Below are 7,070 nucleotides of genomic sequence, written 5' to 3' on the forward strand. Positions count from 1 at the left end.
GAGGCCTTAAAGAGCTATTAATGCATGTAAGAGACTTAAAGTCTCTTGGATATGAATGTAAGGGGGATGGGATGGAAGTTTGGCTTGTTTGGGTTAGGAAGCCTTAAGTCTTGTTTAAAGTTGTACACATGTTTAGGAAGGGATTAGACTTAGCTCTAGAGGGGGTTAGGATGCAAGTGACATCTTAAAGGGATGCAAGTGGGCTAGCATTAATGAGATGGGTTAATTAGTTGGCTAAGTGAGGTTAGCATGGGTGAATGGGTTAGATTTGGCTAAGGATAAGGTTTAGGAATAGTTAGATGTTGAGGATTGATTTATTAAATGATTTATTTAATAAAAAGGGATGTGAAATAAAATAAAATAGGCATAGTGCAATAATTTAAATTAAATAGAAGAATAGGGATTTAATTGATAATTAGACTTTGGGTTTTCATTTGATTTTATAAATCAGAAATAAATTAACAAGGGAATGATGATCAATTAATTAAATATTAAATACTTAATCAATAATGTATTAGAAGATGACTAAATAAGATTACTTAATGATATAATCAAATTTAAGTGTCTACATTTTTCCCCTCTTTGACATTGTGTTGGGACAACATTATCTCAAAGAAATTCAAATGTAAATGAAACGAAAAAGATTTTTAAAGCAACCAAGTTTCCCCAAACTTGAATAAAAAGAGGAGAGACTCGACTGTGCAATACCCCCTCAAGAAGATGGTGGGAAGAAGATGAGGATCTATGAGTTCTTGAAATGGTACAATAAGCTGGGGTAAGCAAAAGGATGTAGACAGACTAAAGGAGAGTTAAAAGTGGAATAAATGGGAAAAAATAATAGGGCCAAGGTGAAAGGGATCACCATAGGTGGAGGATGGGGAAGTAGGGTACCATAAGGGGCCTATAAGAGGGTCTAGGAGGGAAAGAAATGAGTAACTGCTCTCATATTATTATAGAGATCTTATGATTTTTAAGCTCTAAGTGAGAGGACACGATGGTTTCATAGGGACAACCAGAGCATCGAGTGGACATGGTAATGTGCATGCAGGAAAGATGAACACTAGACCATTCTGTAAGCTTAAAAATTTTCTTTTTCAATTTTGTATTTAAAGTTAGAGAATTTCCAAAGTTACAAAATTGTGTTCATGCAGGTATGGGTCTAACAAGAATGCCATAGGGATCAGTAGGAAAGTGATCTCACAAAAAGGAAAAGGGAAATGGGGTAAAAAGGGCATCCCAAGAAGGTTTTGTGAGAAAGAGAAAGTAGGATGCATTTATTGTGGGATATCATATATTTTAACAAGAAAGTATTCTGAGTAGTAGGAATGTAGTCCTATGGGTTGAGGGGATTAGGGAAGAGAGTCAATGCATGAATGTGTGTAGGGTTTGACTAAAGGGTGAAATGCTAGATTCGTTCTTTATGTAATCTGCAACCATAGAAATATGGGGTTAGGGAAGGGTTGTGAGAAAGAAAACCTACTTGTGGGAATGCAATCACATGGGTTGCTAGATGGGAAAAGGGGTGTTGGGAAGAATAGGAAGAGGGGGTTTAGTGTAAAATAAAATGCTATGTGTTTCTAGTGTTATGGATGTAGTGGTAACTAGATACATTGGTGTTACAGGAGCAATGCGTCATGGTGCTATGGGTAGGAGTAGTTCACATAGGCTAACTAGACAAGGATTAAAATGATCGAGTTGTGGTAACTAGTGAGATTTCTACATACTTATACCTATATGTCAATGGTGACAACATTGTGTAAGCACTGGCACAATAAGACATGGATATTTCATCTTCCAACATGCGAGATGACTATTACACTAGAGGATGTATACATAATTTTTAGACTATGAGTATGAGGTACACCAATGATGACAATGAGGGGAGTTACATAGGAGAGGGTAGTGCAAAGACTGGTGAGGCTTGAGGTGTAGTTTTAGATTAGAAGGGGCCAATTCAAGGTTGATTCCAAACTAGGATTTGACTAAGGAAAACCCCTAATCCAACAAAAAAAAACCATTTTTCTTGCATATACAAGTGTGGAACAATGAATCAAAGAGCATATTTATATACCCTTCACATTAGACTTGCAAGATCCAGAAACAAAAATTTCACCAGAGCAATGCAGGTCAAGGTTGACTTTTTGGGGTACAATTGTGCCCTGCCAATAGGGTCAAGGTTGACCTCCCTTCAAAAAGACAAAATATTTCTTGGATTTCCCTGTCCCAACATTTCTAGTCTAGAATAGATTGAAAATTTTCTAGAAACTACATACAGACATTAGAAAACAACATTTTCCAAATTCAAAGTGAGTATTTGTCTTTTATTTAGTCAGGTTTTTGGCACATGCTCTCCCATAATAGAAATGTCACGTATAACCCCCCCTTTTCCCCCTATTTTTCATCACTTGATCCATTTTTGCATTGAACACCTTCTTGTATTTAATTAATTCAGATCATTCCTTTTGAAAATTAGGGTTGGGAAGAGGGTTTTCATTTTCTTTCTATTCACCACCATATAGAGGAGGTTGATTATTAGTAGGTACAAATTGATGATATTTGTGTGGTGACTTGGAGACCATACTTAGGTCTTAACCTATGGGTAGAGGAGTGGCATCAACTACCATATATCATATCGCCATGCTTTGTTTTTGGTAGGTGGGATTACATAGTTGAGTAGTATCGGCTTGACAAGGTACTACGACAGTTTGGATGGCCACAAGAAGTGCTAAGAGAGATAGTGTGGTATCATTAGGTGATAAGGGAGTCAATGACCCTATTTAGGCCACCATTACAAAGGGAGGGGCTATTTCAAGAATGGTGGGATATGTTGCCATAGGATTGGGATTGGTTTGGAGGGCCAATAGAAGTCAGGTCCACATAGAGGTATAGGGACTAGTTCCAACAACTAAGGCCCATTGGGAGGGTATAGGTGATGAGGGCAGTAGTGGTGGTAAGGGAGATCACCCAAGTGATGATGAGGGGGAGGTATGAGGTGAGGAAGTGAGAAGAGGTGATGGTGTAGGGTGAGGCACCATAGTGGAGGAGACAATAGGAGGGAGATGAGGAGGAAAGACCACAGGAGGAGAGGCCACAATAGTAGAAGAGAGGAAAGGGAGTTTGGGAGCTAGTTGGAGGGGTACAAGGAGGAGGTTCATCAGCTAGTGGAGGGGATGGTGGATTAGCTAGGATATATGCCTCCCTACAATAGACACATATGGCTATGATCTAGATGCTTCAAGACACTTAGAAGGAGAGGGATCGGCTCAGGGATGAGAGGGAGCAGTTCCACAGGGAACAAGATTCTACCTAGGGATAGTTAGATAGAGTGGAGATTAAGCTAGGGGGATTGTGGTTGGATGTGGGGTGGTTGGAAGGGAGGCTAGAGGTGGTTGAGGCTAAGAGAGATAGGCTCTAAGGGAGAGTGGATGGACTATAGGAGGAGAGGGATAGGATGGTGGTGGAGGTGGCAACCTTTAGGGCTCAAATGGTGGTGGGGGGTGTAGACACCTAAAAACCTTTAGAAAATAAAGTATTTTTATTTCCTGAAAAATTTCTAATGACATTATCATTAATTAATTAATTTTTATGCCATTAAATCCCTTTATCTTAATTAAAAATATTTAATTAAAGAATCCCTCCCAAAAATGTTTAAATCTTATTTAAACAGTGTTTCCTTATTTATTAATTATTTAATTAATAAATTGACCAAAAATTCCAAAATAAATAAAAAATTTATTTTTTGCCCAAAACTTGGCCAATTTCCTTAAGACCACTAACCTCTTCCAAAATGTTCTAATCCTTCTTTAATTTTGATTAAAGGCTAACCCCATCATTTCCTACCCCTAATCCCAACTCAAAATATTTAATTAAGATTAAATATTAATCCTCATGTTTATTAAAAAAGTTTTAATAAATATCTCCTCAACCCAAACCCTTGAAATAAATAAAAATTTATTTATTTCCTAAAAATCTAATTTATCCTCATCCTAAAAAGTTCTAGACTCTTCTAGAAAGTCTTCATCCTCATCGTAGGAAATTCTAGACTATTCTAAAAAATCTTTATCCTCATCCAAAGTCTAGACTCTTCTAGAAGATGTTTTTAAACCTAATCCTAATTCCCTCCTAACCTTGTCACATTCTCTAAACATGGGTTAAGACTTACTAACCCAAGCCAAAGTTAACAAATATCTCCTCCACCCACCCTCATTAAATGCCATCCACTTGCCTATCCCTAAGCTAATCCTAAACCATCCTAATCCATCCTCTAATCATTTGCACAATCCTAAGCAAGCTTAAAACCTTCCTAATCAAGTCCAAGTCAAAATTCCTCTCATCTCCTTCAAAATATCCCAACCATAAAACTTTATGAAGCCCACTAGGCCATAAATGACTCTTCCAAGCCCTTTTATTTTTTTTACAAGCCATTATGAGGGTCTTTATGAAGATTTTATCCCTTGAGCCTCCTTTGTTGACTCATCCTTCCCCTTTCCTCCATCCTCTCACCCTGTGACATGTGTCACTCTTTGATTGGTTGTAAGGAAGCACAATCCATGTGCTCTCCTCTCATGCAATCTGAGCCCTCCATGAACTTTTTCCCATCCTTGCATCTTAGCCCTCAATCCCTCAAGCCTCTTGCCTATAAATTGGATCCTTCCCCTTTGCAAAACAACACAATCCATGAAGTAAAGTCATAGTGCCATTTTAAGAAGCCATTTTACATCAAAACCATACACTCACACCCAAATTCCAACTCCATTTGAAGCCCTTTTTGAAGCATAAAGCTTGAGCATACATCCTATCTATTTAGACAAAGCTACTCAACAAGAGAGCTTCTCATTGAGAGAGCCCATTAATGGCTCATATTTTTAATTGAGAGCTCATCTTAGTCTATCTTGAAGTTTATGAATTTTGTTTAGTTTGTAGAAGCTTTATTTAAATTTGGTTTCTATTAGCATACTAACATTGCTCATATACATTTTGGATCGCCCTGTGGGACCCCGCATGGTTCATCTTCATTAGCTTTTTTAGTCAAGTTTTGTATGTCATTTGCTAATTTTGGCTAATTTTGCTTGTTTTTGTGATTGGTAGGATTGTATAAATTGGTTTTGTGGGTCCACATGAGCATGAAAAAGACAAAGGAACTCATAGTCTATCTCATAGTGTTTGCAGATTTGTCAAGCTTATAGGTGGACAAAGCACTTGGAATTCTTCTTCCTCTTCTTGTCTATATTCTTCTTATTCCATCTACTTCTTCTTCTTCTTCTTGTGGGAGATCTTGGCCATTTTTTTTTAAGGAAGCAAAATCATACACACTTCTTTTTAGTGCTTAAAATGAACCCCCAAATCATACTTAAATCCATTAAAAATTTAAAAATTTGCAAAAAAGAATTTTTTTTTTAACAAGTGAAACTAAACCAATCCAATCATTTGCATCCTTGCAACATCAAGGTTTTAGATGCATTCATGCAAAGTTAGGAACACTTCATTTTTGGGAATTTAAAAAGAACTTCAAGTTTCCATTTCAAAAGGTTCAAAATCAACACTAAGTGCACACTAAAATCTAAATCAAACTCAAAGCATCAATCAAGGATAAAATGAACCTCATTTGCAAATATTTTAAAGTTCTTTTAAAAATCTCATGAAAACTAAGAGTCCCAAATGGTTGCCAAAAATTGTCCTAAAAGCTTTGTTATTTGTTCCAAACAAATGTCTTGTTGCAAAATCTTGAATGTTTCTTAGGTTTTTCATGCATCAAAACAATCTAGGAATATCATTTTTGGACTTAAAATATGCAAACTAGAACACAAAATCTTGAATGAAAACCAAAGTCCAAAGAGTCATTTTCACTTTTGAGTCCAAAACAATCTTGAATGATCTAAGGTGAAAACAAAGCACTTCAAAGTTCTTAAAATAGCACACAATCTCAATCTTGAATGCTTAAAGGAAAAAACTTGAATGTTTAATCACTTGTCTTTGAATGCATGTTCCTAAACAAACTCTTGAATTCCATGGATTAAAATCAAATTTTCTTTGAATGCATGATTAAAACAACAAATACAATCTTGAATACCAAGGATCAATTAACCATTGTAATATCAAACACTTCATTTGGAGCTTCTAAAATTGAACAAAACAAATCTCTTTTCCACATGCAATTTAGGTAAAGTTTGATTTTTGGACATTTAAGAAACTTTGTTAAGTTAAATAAAAATTTACAAAAATCAATTTGAGTAGTTCCTTGGACTCACCTCTTTTCTAATCACCCATCAATTCAACCATTGGTTGCAATCTCAGCGCCATTTATGGAGATGGGTCTACTTGAAAAGGTGTTAAATGTTCCACAATCTAACTCACTCACTTGGTCTTTGAACGTTTGCTTTAACTTTATCAAAATTTTTAAATGACCAAAACTATAGATTAAATCGATCACACTTCAAATTTGGGCACTAAAATTGAACAACTATTGATGTGGAGGGCCTCCGAGCGCACGCTTGACAAATTGAGTCTCACACATCTTTGCTTTTGGCTTAAACCAAAATCACACCAAATCTTGATTGCTTTAAAGTAAATTAATCGATACTTGATGTGGAGGGCCTCCGGGCGTGCGAGTTTGCTTTTTTTGACCCTAACTCTTCTTCTTGTTTGCATTCTTCGATCAATTTACTTTTGTTGGTGCTTCAAGTTGGAATTGAACATTGTCTCTTAAACATAAGTGCTTGCAAATTCTAGATTAGCACACATAAGAGTCAGTTGGTAAAAAAACAAGCATGTTTTTTTTATAGCCCAAGGTCATCCAAGTCTTCTCTCTCCTTTTTGTCTTTCGAGGCCATCTTGGGTGCATAATATTAGGATCCAAAACCTTGTTTCTTTTTAGGAGGCCTGCTTGGGGATTTCATCACCCCTTGGATGACCTCAACTCCAGCGTTCTGGTAGAGTATAAGAATTAGGAGGTGAATCGAAAGACACCTCTCTTGGAATCAAGATTTTTGTCACTCGGGCTAAGCCTCAAGGAACTTTATACCCTTGAGAAGTGAAAGAGGAGAAGTGGGTTACCGCTCCTCTCAACTGTG

The sequence above is a fragment of the Cupressus sempervirens genome, chromosome 3 (assembly GCF_028749045.1).
Source record: "Cupressus sempervirens isolate cs-2001-9-10 chromosome 3, ASM2874904v1, whole genome shotgun sequence".
NCBI lineage: Eukaryota > Viridiplantae > Streptophyta > Pinopsida > Cupressales > Cupressaceae > Cupressus > Cupressus sempervirens.